The 13,483-nt window shown below is 46.8% G+C and overlaps 1 protein-coding gene across 11 annotated transcripts in view; it reads right to left on the bottom strand.

Moving 5' to 3' along the window:
• The window catches only part of LOC141735600 (erbin-like), a 169,147-nt gene extending 158,759 nt beyond the window's left edge, over positions 1-10,388 (bottom strand). For 4 of the 11 annotated variants that reach the window (XM_074568641.1, XM_074568637.1, XM_074568638.1 and 1 more), the window contains exon 1: positions 9,700-9,873. The gene's annotated coding sequence lies outside the window, so the exon portion shown is untranslated. Of the gene's footprint in view, positions 1-9,289; positions 9,488-9,699; positions 9,887-10,054 lie in introns of those variants that run through there. The other 7 variants (XM_074568631.1, XM_074568640.1, XM_074568634.1 and 4 more) reach the window with 6 other exon arrangements.
• Between the last annotated feature and the right edge of the window lie 3,095 nt (positions 10,389-13,483).

Raw genomic sequence — 13,483 nt, 5'->3', positions numbered from 1 at the left:
GGGGCTGACTGGGGACTGTAGACTGTGGATAGAGGGGTATGCTCAGAAGACTAAAGGACTATATTCCAAACTGTTAGCTGAAGAACCAAATGTATTGGTTTGGACAGAAGAAGAGGAGGATTTAGTGGAAGATTTAAAACAGCGCCTAATCAGAGCTCCAGTTTTAGCCTTACCTTCTTTGGAGAAACCTTTTCAACTATTTGTAACTGTAGACAAAGGGGCTGCATTAGGAACTCAAGAGTGGGGGGGATAAGCGGCAGCCAGTGGCCTATTATCTAAACTCTTAGATCTGGTCTCCCGAGGGTGGCCAGGGGAATGATAGAAGTTAGCACCCCTCACCAAGTAAAAACCATTTTAGCCCAAACCATGGGAAAACGGCTAACCAATTCAAGAATACTGAAGTATGAAGGAATTTTAATTGAAAAGGATGATTTGATTTTAACTACCAGCTCTTGCCTTAACCCAGCGAGCTTTTTGTGGAAAAATGGAGGCAAAGGACAAAGAACTTACTTACACACGAATGCTTAGATGTAATTGAATACCAGACTAAGATATGACGTGACTTAAGGGAAGGGAAAATTCAGCCGGGGATTAGGAAATAAAAAGGTGCGTTTCAAGAACCAAAAGGGTGCTGTCCTGGTTCCGGCGGGGACAGGGTTAATTCTCCCCAGGACACAGGTATTCCATGCCATGGGAGCCATGCCCACCCTGAGCTGCTGGGGGAGGGGGGCAGGAAGTCACCCGATTGGAGCCTTGGAGCCGGCTGGGGCGTCTCTGGGTCCGTGAGCGGCGGTTCCGGTTCTGTAATTGTGTTTGTATATTCCTCTGTCCGTGTTACTGTTGTTGTTCCCTTGTTCCCTTTGCTGTTCTATTAAACTGCCTTTGTCTCAACCCAAGAGTTTTGCCTCCTCCTTCTGATTCTTCCTGTATTGGGAAGGCCCAAGCGAGCGGCAGGTGGTCCTTTGTTGCCGTCTGAGGCCAAACCACGACAGTCCTTTTTGGCGCCCAACGTGGGGCACGGAGGGTTGAGATAACGACAGAATCCAACTAGAGCTGGGAAAAAAGAATTTGTTGTATGCATTTATTTCATTAGGTAAATAGTCGCTGGTCACCATGTTGCTTGGTTTGTTCTCATGGCTGTGTTATGTAAATTCCTATATGGCTTATGTACTCCCTGCAATGCTGTTTGTTACTTCTGGGAGAGGGACGAGGATTATCATTCTGCTGTCCTGTGCGATATCGGTTTATGATATGATAACATCACTGTTCAGACAGTTACTTTGGGGCGTTTATGTGGTATTGCTGTCCTGCCCGTACCTTGGGCACCGTCTCTCAGAATTTATTAATAATTACACCCAGTCTGTGGGGGAAACAGGGGGGGACACTTTCCCCAGCTCTTTTGCCTCCCTTTTCTCCTTCGGGTCAGGTATGACAGCTTTTGAGAATTTTGAATATCCTTGGGATGTTCAACTCAGCCTGGTCCTATTGTTATGTCTCCTGAATGTGTTCCAGGTCCTGTTTAGGGTTAAGCAGCTATTTAAGACTACCACCCGGAGATCTGCTCCGAGGCTGGATAGTCAGGGGTGGCAGGGCATGTGGGAGAACATGGGCAGGTACCTAGAGAGCTTCTCACCTCCAATGGTCTGGAAAGGTGAAGAGGGACCAACGGTGGATGAGGTGGCTGGCCGGCTCCGGAGATATGAAGAAAGTCTCTCTTCCCCCCTTGTCTCAGCTGTGGAGAAACTGTCCCGGAAGGTCCAGCAACTCGAAGAGAATATGTCCTACTCCCCACCTGTACGGGCCAGCGTCTCAGCTATTAGGAGCAGGCATTTCCCCACTCGAGAGAGAGAGTACAGAGGGTACACACCACGAGGCACCCTGTGGTTCTACCTGCGTGACCACAGGGAGGACATGAGGAAGTGGGATGGACAACCTACTTGGATCCTGCGGACACTGGTACACAGGAGTTGCAAGGAAGGACAACCACAAAAGGGGATCCCTCCAGGAAAAGTGCCACCCCAGTTTCCAGTGGGCAGTTCCCCAGACAGAGCAGAAGGCCTGATCTTGCTTCTGATCCTCTTGAAGGGACTTCCAAGTCATTTCTGCAAGAAGTGAGTAACGGATACTCTGACCAGTATTAGAGGGGCCCTGCCTCCGGCCAGGTGGAGGAAAGGGACAACCGGGTTTATTGGACGGTGTGGATTCGATGGCCTGGCACATCAGACCCACAGGAGTATAAGGCTCTGGTGGACACGGGTGCACAGTGTACTGTAATACCATCAAGCTATAGAGGGGCAGAACCCATTTGTATTTCTGGGGTGACAGGGGGGTCCCAAGAGTTGACTGTACTGGAGGCGGAAGTGAGCCTAACTGGGAATGAGTGGCAAAAGCATCCCGTTGTGACTGGCCCAGAGGCTCCATGCATCCTTGGTATAGATTACCTCAGGAGAGGGTATTTTAAGGACCCAAAAGGGTACTGGTGGGCCTTTGGCATAGCTGTCTTGGAGACGGAGGAAGTTAAACAGCTGTCTACTTTGCCTGGTCTCTCGGAAGACCCTTCTGTTGTGGGGTTGTTGAGGGTCGAAGAACAGCAGGTGCCAATTGCTACCACAACGGTGCATCGGCGGCAATATCGCACTAACCGAGACTCTCTGATTCCCATCCATAAGCTGATTCGTCAACTAGAGGTTCAAGGAGTGATCAGCAAGACTCACTCATGTCACAACTGACATTGCTAATGCATTCTTCTCAATCCCTTTGGCAGCAGAGTGCAGGCCACAGTTTGCTTTCACTTGGAGGGGCGTCCAGTACACCTGGAATCGACTGCCCCAGGGGTGGAAACACAGCCCCACCATTTGCCATGGACTGATCCAGACTGCACTGGAACAGGGTGAAGCTCCAGAACATCTGCAGTACATTCATGACATCATTGTATGGGGAAACACAGCAGAAGAAGTTTTTGAGAAAGGGAGTAAAATAGTCTGAATCCTTCTGAACGCTGGTTCTGCCATAAAACGAGGTAAGGTCAAGGGACCTGCGCAGGAGATCCAGTTTTTAGGAATAAAATGGCAAGATGGATGCCATCAAATCCCAATGGATGTGATCAACAAAATAGCAGCTATGTCTCCACCAACTAGTAAAAAGGAAACACAAGCTTTCTTAGGCATTGTGGGTTTTTGGAGAATGCATATCCCAGATTACAGTCTAGTTGTAAGCCCTCTGTATCAAGTGACCCGGAAGAAGAATGACTTTAAATGGGGTCCTGAGCAACGACAAGCTTTTGAACAAATCAAACAGGAAATAGTCCGTGCAGTGGCCCTGGGGCCAGTCCGGGCAGGACAAGACGTTAAAAACGTGCTCTACACCGCAGCCAGGGAGAACGGCCCTACCTGGAGCCTCTGGCAGAAAGCACCAGGGGAGACTCAAGGTCGACCCCCAGGGTTTTGGAGTCGGGGATACAGAGGAGCCGAAGCCCGCTACACTCCAACAGAAAAAGAGATATTGGCAGCATATGAAGGGGTTCGAGCTGCTTCGGAAGTGGTTGGCACAGAAGCACAGCTCCTCTTAGCACCTCGACTGCCGGTGCAGGGCTGGATGTTCAAAGAAAGGGTCCCCACCACACATCATGCAACTGATGCTACGTGGAGTAAGTGGATTGCACTGATCACACAGCGAACTCGAATGGGAAACCCCAGTCGCCCAGGAATTCTGGAAGTGATCATGGACTGGCCAGAAGGCAAGGATTTCGGAATGTCACCAGAGGAGGAGGTGACACGTGCAGAAGAGGCCCCACCATATAATAAACTGCCAGAAAATGAGAAGAAATATGCCCTGTTCACTGATGGGTCCTGCCGGATTGTGGGAAAGCATCGAAAGTGGAAGGCTGCTGTGTGGAGTCCTACACGACGGGTTGCAGAAGCCAGTGAGGGACTGGGTGAATCGAGCCAGTTTGCAGAGGTGAAAGCCATTCAGCTGGCTTTGGACATTGCCGAGCGAGAAAAATGGCCAGTACTTGACCTCTACACTGACTCATGGATGGTGGCAAATGCTCTGTGGGGGTGGTTACAGCAGTGGAAGCAGGGCAACTGGCAGCGCAGGGGCAAACCCATCTGGGCTGCTGACCTATGGCAAGATATTGCTGCCCGGATAGAGAATCTGGTTGTGAAAGTACGCCATGTAGATGCCCACATACCAAAGAATCGGGCCACGGAGGAACATCAGAACAACCAGCAGGTGGATCGGGCTGCTAGGATTGAAGTGGCTCAGGTGGATCTGGACTGGCAACATAAGGGTGAACTATTCATAGCTCGGTGGGCCCATGACTCCTCAGGCCATCAAGGAAGAGATGCGACATTGTCCTGGTTCCGGTGGGGATAGGGTTAATTTTTCCTGGTATTCCATGCCATGTGAGCCACGCCCACCCTGAGCTGCCAGGGGAGGGGGCAGGAAGTTGCTGCTTAAAAGCGGGCTGGGGCGTCCTGGGTCCGGCCGGTCGGCGAGCGGCGGGGAGCGGCGGTTCCGTAATCGCGTTTGTATATTCCCCTATCCGTGTTGTTGTTGTTTGCCTGTTCCCTTTGCTGTTCTGTTAAACTGCCTTTGTCCCAACCCAAGAGTCTTGCCTTTTCTTACGATCCTTCCTGTATTAGGAAGGCACGTGCGAGCGGCACGTGGTTCTTTGTTGCCATCTGAGGCTAAACCACGACAGACATATAGATGGGCTCGTGACCGAGGGGTGGACTTGACCATGGACACTATTGCACAGGTCATCCATGAATGTGAGACATGCGCTGCGATCAAACAAGCCAAGCAGTTAAAGCCTCTTTGGTATGGAGGGCGATGGCTGAAATATAAACATGGGGAGGCCTGGCAGATTGATTATATCACACTGCCACAAACCCGTCAAGGCAAGCGCTATGTGCTCACAATGGTGGAAGCAACCACCGGATGGCTGGAAACATACCCTGTGCCCCATGCCACCACCCAGAGCGCTATCCTGGGCCTTGAAAAGCAAGTCCTGTGGTGACATGGTACCCCAGAGAGAATTGAGTCGGACAACGGGACTCATTTCCGAAACAGCCTCATAGACACCTGGGCCAAAGATCATGGCATTGAGTGGGTGTATCACATCCCCTATCACGCACCAGCCTCTGGAAAAACAGAAGGATACAATGGACTGTTAAAAACTACACTGAGAGCAACGGGTGGTGGGAGTTTAAAACATTGGGATGCACATCTAGCAAAGGCTACCTGGCTAGTTAACACCAGGGGATCTACCAATCAGGCTGGCCCTGCCCCATCAAAACTTGCACGTACCGTAGAAGGGGATAAAGTCCCCGTAGTGCACATGAAGAATATGTCAGGGAAGACGGTCTGGGTTAGTCCTGCCTCAGGCAAAGGCAAACCCATCCGTGGGATTGCTTTTGCCCAAGGACCTGGGTGCACTTGGTGGGTGATGCGGCAGGATGGGGAGGTCCGATGTGTACCTCATGGGGACCTGATTTTGGGTGAGAATAGCCAATGAATCAAATTGTGTGTTGTTGATTGCTAAGTAGCACTGCCACTGTATGTCCTCGTTACTCTAATTGCTATCAGCTGTACTACAGTAAGAATCACCCAAATTAAGGACAGATGGACTTTGATGAAAAATTGAGTAAAGCACAGGGGTGGTGGGATCAGAACTTACCTCAGCAGCTGGCGCCCAGCAATTTCCTCAAGATCTACATCTTCAGCCCACGGACTGTGTGCATGAGCCACACCGGGTGCACCAGTCACAAGCTCCAAAAATACAGCATGCAACAGGCCAGCACCACCCAGCATCTCACCTGCCCTGAGAGACTGTTCTAACAGATGGAGCCCAAAGCCATGGATTACAAGAACTCAACAGACACTTTGGAGGGATGGCCCATAAACTAAGGGCATTGTATCTGCATGAATATATATGTGTGTGTATAGATAGATGACAGGGGAAAGTGGTGGCAATTCATTGGAACCTGTAAGATCTGGGCATGGCATAGATGGTATGGAATAAGAGGTGGATAATGTCCTGGTTCCGGCAGGGATAGGGTTATTTCTCCCCAGGCTCCCGCAGGGACACAGGTATTCCATGCCATGGGAGCCATGCCCACCCTGAGCTGCCGGGGGAGGGGGCGCTTTTGGAGCGGGGTCCTGGGTCTGGTAGGTGAGCGGCAGGGAGCCGGGGTTCCCTAACCGTGTTTGTATATTCCTCTGTCCGTGTCACGTGTTTCTTTGTTGCCGTCTGAGGCTAAACCATGACACACCTTCAGGGGAAGTACAGGTGAAACTAAAAGATTAATAAGCCAAATGCCCATATTGAAATTTAAGCATCATAGAAACAAGTATCTTAAAAAAAAAAAAAAAAACCACACACCAAAAAACACATACACACACAACACACCAAAACACCACCTGGTAACTAATGAGGAAGAGCAGCAGAAAAAGCAAAATTATCCCAATTACTATAGAACAACAATACTACCAATTCCAGTATAACAATATTCACTTTTTTCATTTTTCTCACACACAGCAGAAGATGAGATTTACAAGTCTCTCCTAAATCAGCATCCTCACTCTCAACACTTAACATTTATAAGGTTTTACTCACAATACATGAACATTGTATTCTTAATTAGAAATGGAAGTTGGAAACTGCAAGTGGCACACTTGGCTCCCCAAGAGATGAGAAGAAGTATAAGGATTACAGTAAACACATATTTGAAGCTTTGACAAGCTCCCACCCTGCCAAAAAAAAAAAAAAAAAAGTATTTCTTGTCCAGAACTGGACCAGAGTCTGCCATACAAGTAGCCACAGAACTGTTCACAAGTTACCCACAACACTAAAGTTCCTAACACTAAGTTCCAAAGACACTAAGCTAGCAATTTAAAAAGTGCAATGTTTGTGATAACCTATTAAATATGAAAAAAAAAAAGATAAGCTATTTATGAACTATTTACTACATAAACTGATAAAAATTACCTTTAATGTTTTCATTCTGATGTGAGAAGTGTTATCTGACATTCTTTTACTTAAAAGTTGACAAAGGTAAAATAGTGATGTTTCCAAATCTTCATTTTCCAGATAATTCACATTTAACTACTTATATCAACTGTCACCATCAACATCTGCATACTAACATAGGGATACAACCTACTATTTTCATATCTGCAAGAGTAGCTTTGCTGTCAACTCAACTAGTTACTTGTTTGGAAAAGGTTAGATTTGCAATTCCTCTATGTGGAATGTCAGATCAGGTTATTCCATAGGGAGAAACTACTGAAAAGATGACATATCAAACATTTGATCTTTACGTAACATTTTCCCTAGAAGATTTTCCTTTTTGCTTGGGAGCAGAAAGGACAAAAACAAAACAAGAAAACAAAGCAAACAGACAATGATTCATTACACTCCTACAGGAAAGATGAGTTGAGGAATTTGCTTCCAACCCCTTCTATTTCTAGAACTTATGCTACCTTTAATGTATGTTACATATGTGCAAACCTTCCCTTAGCTTTGATGTTCCAAGCATGGTGCCCTAAGCCTAGGGCCACAGACCCTAAACGAATTCCACTGAGGACAAATCATAACACTTTTCTTACACCACCAGCTTAATACACTAGGCCACTTTCAATCAATAACACTTTCTCCATGGAGTCCCCTAATCAATTCTATATGACTGTGATGTGCAAATGGATACCCTATTAAGCACTACATTTATACCAAACATTATCTACTGGGCAGTTTATTCATAAGACAAATCGATTAATATTTTTACTAATATGATAATCATCTCATGATATCATATTCCATAATATGCCATATGCTGTAACTTCTAACTCTTTGATTGCAAGCAGACCTATTTAAAATCACCGATGTTTACATGAGTTTAATTTAATTCATGAGTAAAGAACAGCCAGGTCAAAAGAATGTTTCCCCAAGCATTCAACATGTTGTTTGAAATAACACTTTCATAGGTACATGAGCTACTGTGTGTATACTTAAATCATTTTATTCATAATATGAATATCAATGTCAGCCTGATTTTTAGTTGAGATGGTTGATCTCGACAAAGAATACGCTCCTTCATAACTCCTAAACTATGTTAATGACATGAATGGCATTCTACAATATAACTATTAGCTGTAAAAGCAATACTGAATTACACTTCCATCATTAAAAGTGACCTTATCCATAGCTACCACTGTGACAAAACACTGATGTAAAAAGTTGTGGCATCCATTAAGAACATAGTGGTTTACAACTAAATTTGTCATGCATTGCTACAAATCCCCCCCCAAGAATCTCAAGTCATTATTGGGACTGAAACACTGCTTTGGAAAAAGATTACTCTATTTAGACTCCATTGCTTTTCTGCCAAGCATCAGCCATATAAGGAAGTTCACCGCCATTTATTTTGTTCAGCCTTTTCAGATGCCTACTAAGAATAACCTTTGTTGCTGCCTGGAAAGGTAAATCTACAAATTGCAAGCTAAATCATTTACTTGTTATCAGCCACAGAAGCCACTTTAGGTCAGTTAAACATTCTGCTTTTGAGTTTGTCAAACAGGAGCAAAAATTTAAATAAGCTAGCACAGAGCTATGGCTTTTGGCTCATTTTGAATGTTCGCAGTACAAGAAATTCCTTGCCTTCACGAAAGAACGAACCAATAATTGCCTCTTTGAGGCATGTGAAATGAATCTCTGGTGAGCAATCCTGCTTTCACTACACGTAACTAGTTAGTTGGCATAACGTAACAAGCACCAGCAGTACACCAAAACTTCACATTTAGTTTCCCCTCCAACGACTTCAAATGGAACTCCTTTAAAAAATTATAAAGGAGAAAGCGGCCACTGAAACCAAGCAAGACTATGTTAATTCAGAGGTTCAACTATGTATACTTTTAATGTCAGATCACTAGTTAGCTTTTTTTTTTTTTAAATGAAGGTTCTTAAGATAAACTTGTGCGAGGATCAAAATGCAAGACAAACCTCTCCTATACAAGCTAAAAAATATGCAGTCCAACTCGTCATCTTGAGGACAGAGAGGGGGCAGAGGGGAGGAAGAGAAGTGTTGGCAGCAGTCGAGGGGAAAAACTGCGACATTTACAGAGGACTACGAGGGCGCATTTTTATAAAGAAATTTAACAGCTATCTTGAAGACGAACGGTTAGACACTGACCGACATTCCAGAAAACCAGGTGAAAGACAAACAAGAAACGGCAGATACAGGGAGCGCTAAGCCTCAAGATCTTTCGATTAAATAAAAGAAATTACCTCTTTTAGAGCTTTCTTAGTTCCTGAGAACTTAATTATACTTGCAGGGTTAGCAATCGTTTCAGAAGGAAAGGAGCTGAAGAAGCAGTCACGGAGTCAAGCAGTTTCACGTCAATATGAATAAAGAAACTTCTGTATCTGAAGAGCTTAGAAACTTTCTATCTCCCCAGATTCTTTCTTCAACCTCCATGATTATGTCTATGCAAACAACATTTCGGCAAGAGGGGGAAAGACACAAAGGACAGCTAAATTATGCAAGGCAGAAAACACAGAAAAATAAAGGCCAAAAACAGGATATCAAAATGAAACGTGAACTCCTTCCTTTTTCCCCACCCCCTTCAGCAGAGGAAAGATTTTTCGGTTGTTGTTGCTGCTGCTGCTGCTCCCCAAGCCTTGACCATTTAATTTACCTTGTCTGTCGGGCGCCTAAACCAGATCCAGAAGGCAGGAGTTTCTTCCGACACCAAGGAAATATATTAAATCCAATCGAGTTTTCTTCTTCTTAAGGGGGAAGGGAGAAGAGAAGAAGAACGGTGAGGAATGCGACAGCTTTCGACGAGGACGGGGGCGTTTACGGAACGGAGCGCGCGACGTGCGTGTACAGGGGGGAAGGACGTCAGCGGGACCGGGCTCCTCCCAGCCCTTACTGCCGGCGGTGCCGGGGTCTGCCCGGCAGAAAGGATACCCAGCAGCGAAACCACAGTGCTCCCCCCGCCGCCCCTCACCCGCCTGCCTCCCCGGCGCGCTCAGCCCCCAATTCCTCACCTCGGGCCGCGCTGCTCGAGAGCGGCGGCCGCTGCCTCCACACTGCCGCCGCGGGCACGAGAGAAGGGGGATAGCTTCCTGCCCTGCCTGCCTGCCTGCCTGCCAGACGCTGCTGCTGCTGCTGCCGCCGCCGCCGCCCTCTCTCCCCACCTTCTTTCGCACGCTTCCCCTTTCTCCCTACGATTCAGCCTCCCACCCCCCTCCCCGGCCTCTACAGGTACCCGGGGAGGCAGCAGAGCTATGGAGTAGAGGAACACCCTAAAGGGGGAAGGTAAGAAGACGCGACGCCACGCCACACACTACCGCCTAGGCTGAGGGAGGTACCGCAGTGGGGGAGAGGGGGGCGGAGCGAGAGCCGTGGGAGCGGGCAAGCGCGGCGCTCGCGCCCCCGCTGGTCGTGACGGAGGGAGGGTACAAGTGGATGTTGTTGCCGCTGCCGCCAGGCCCCACTGGCCTCCCCTCTCCCCGCGCTGGTGTAGGGCTGAGCCGCGGCGCAGGCAGTCCTGAGCCAGGGGCCTCGTGAGGGACGGGCTGCCGCAGCCAATGGCGCTTAGCGGGAACGCGCTGTGGAGGAACGGGGGGAGGTGGGGGCTGGGGGCGTTGGTGCGGGGATCAGGGGCCGGGGGGCGGTTTGGGGAAGGGGGTGGGGGGGAGCGGGAGAGCTGACAGGGAGAGATGGGAGTGGCGTGCTGCAGAGGGGACGTATCCTGGGGCCGCGTAACGGGCCCTCCCGCCTCTACCCGACGTGCGGCCCGAGCCGGGCCGGGGACTGGGATGGGGCCTGTCCGCGGCCCGGGCTGGGCCAGGCCAGGCCGCGGAGGGTGCCTGCGGGGGCCCTTCCTGTCCCGGTAACCACACGGGACTGAGCGACCCCTGCTCTAGGGTACAGGTGTCGCTGTTTTCCCCCCGTGTTTTTGGCATAGTTTGTCTTCTGTAGGGGCACGTCAGTTACCCAGACAAATTCAATCCCGAATGACAAATGTTTCCTCGGGCATAAGCAGCTCAGCTTCCTATTTAATAATTGCACATATTATATCCGAATTGCTGAAACAATTGATCGTGTATCAGGCATTTGATGTCTTACGTCCATGGTCATCCCAGCAGCTGCCGCTCCATTGTGCCTTATGCTCCCTAACTTTCAGTTACCAGGAACTGGGAGAACAAACACAGCTGGGAAAAAAAACCTAACAACCTCCACCCAAACACGGTGTTTGAATATGTTATATTAAACTTTGATGCAAACAATTAAAGTATAGCCACGTATATACTCACACTGTTTCACATAAACCCCAGAATACAGCCGTATTTTTTCTTCAAATATTTCAACCCCCTTGGTATGTTATTGAAAATGCTATTAACTGTAAGGTAGTAATGTACAAATATGTTTGAAAAGTAGCCAATGGGTTTATTGTAGGTCACATGACTTCAATAGTCATGTTTGTTAGATCTCAACAGTACATTGATGGATGTCCTGGTTTGAGGTAAAACAGAACCAATTTCCTGTTCAGTAACTTTAGTTTTTAGCTAAACCTCTTCTAACTAACTGAATTCTCAGAAATTAACAGCATACTTTGGAGACACTGTTCGCTCTCAGAGTGATAAGACCTGATTATTTGTAATTTATGCTAAGGAACGGTATGCAGAGAGGCTCTTGCTTAGACTTATTGCTATAACAACCAAGGTCAGCTAATTTCATTATTTGCCCCGTTGGAGGGTCGGAAGCGGAAAAGCGTAGAGGGGTCCCACCTGCAGGGAGGAGAGGACAGGACAGGTGACCCAAAACTGACCAACAGGGTATTCCATCCCATCTGCCCCATGCTCAGTATAAAAGCTGAGGGATCAAAGGGTCAGCCCTCTTTCTTCAATGGCTGGTGTCTGAGGAGGATTCTGTCTGTTCATCTGCCTTTGATCCTGATCTGTGCATTCCGGAATCCAGTTCCCATCCGTCACTGAGTCCAGTCTAGGACTTTTCCCATGCCTGCTGGTGATCATCATCCTGGGAGCTTGATGCGGTTTTGTATATATTGTATATATTTCATTATTTTCTCTTTTTTGTATTATTTTATTAATTTATTAATATTTTCATTAAAATAGTTTAATTTCTAAACTCATAAGTCTCTTTATCTCTCCTCCTCCTCTCCTTGGAGCGAGAACTGGGGGAGAGCATCTGTCGTTCACTTCAGTGGCCAGTCCAGCCCAAACCACGACAATGGAAATGTTTTTCTGTTTAATTTACTTGTTTGTTTGAAATAGGTATTTGATAACCTATTGTGTATGCAATATGCCATTTTAACAGTCCTGCAGCCTGAAGTTCTGCTCAGCCACAAAACAGTGCCCAAAGCTGACAGCAGGGTGGATTTGCACGTGCTGCTCACCTTATGCTCCTTAATCGTGTTCTGCAGAGACCTCGTCTAAGGACAGAGGTAGTTTTGTTTTCATGCCCGTTTAATCCCTGGCTTCTCTACTGGAACTCCACCAACTAAACCAGGATCATGTTTTATTGTGATAATCTGTTTACTGAGCAATGGACAAAATGATAAAAAATGCCATTTTACATGAGCCACTGAACGGCAACAGAAAATGGTATGTCAGGTTAGTAATGACCTGCCCCTGATTTTAGCATACAGCTAGAAGTGAAAAGTCCTTTAAACCCTCACCAGTCCCTGAAAGTAACTCCAATTGATATCTCCTGTTCAGGATCATTAGTTGCTTTGTTCAGTTTCTTATGGGGCTTTGGATTAAGATAGTTTAATCTTTAGGAACAAAATATAAAGTTCATCACATTTATAAAAGTCCACTATGCTTAACAATACTGTTATTTATTTAAAAATTCTTGTCTGTGTATGGGCATTGTATGTTTGAGTATCCAATTTGTATCCAGAAATAGAAAATAAGCATGCATTTCTACTAGGGTAATAATATTCATTTATTGTTTCTTTACTTTTCTATGAATCCTCTCTCCATCTTTATAGAGCATACAGTCCTCTGGGGATTACATCTGTAAGAAAGGCAGGTATTGTTTTTGCAATGGAGAAAAGCCATTTTTCCATCAGAGGTGACACGATAAGGGAATGACTAAGACAAAGAGGCTCCAGCAAAGGCTTGTAGAACATCTCTTATCCCACAGACAAAAGGACAAACTGATTCCTACTGGATTAGTGTCTAGAAGGGGAGTCAAACGTTTAACCAGGGCTAATGACATTGAGCAATTTTTTTTACCAAAAAGGAAAGAAAGAAACTAGTCAGATAATCCCTTTAGGTGTAGCATAAGGAGAAGTAAACAGAGGCAGGACATCCGGGAAGGATTTTAGGCGCCTCGGACAGACTGTGAACCAATGGGAAACAGGGGAGGGAAAATTCAGCCGGGGATTAGGAAATAAAAAGGTGTGTTTCAAGAACCGAAAGTGTGCCTACTTGCTAGGTCACCCG

This window comes from Larus michahellis, chromosome W (assembly GCF_964199755.1).
Source record: "Larus michahellis chromosome W, bLarMic1.1, whole genome shotgun sequence".
NCBI classification, from domain to species: domain Eukaryota; kingdom Metazoa; phylum Chordata; class Aves; order Charadriiformes; family Laridae; genus Larus; species Larus michahellis.
Note: the sequence above shows the minus strand (reverse complement) of the source record. Positions and strands in the feature narration are given on the sequence as shown.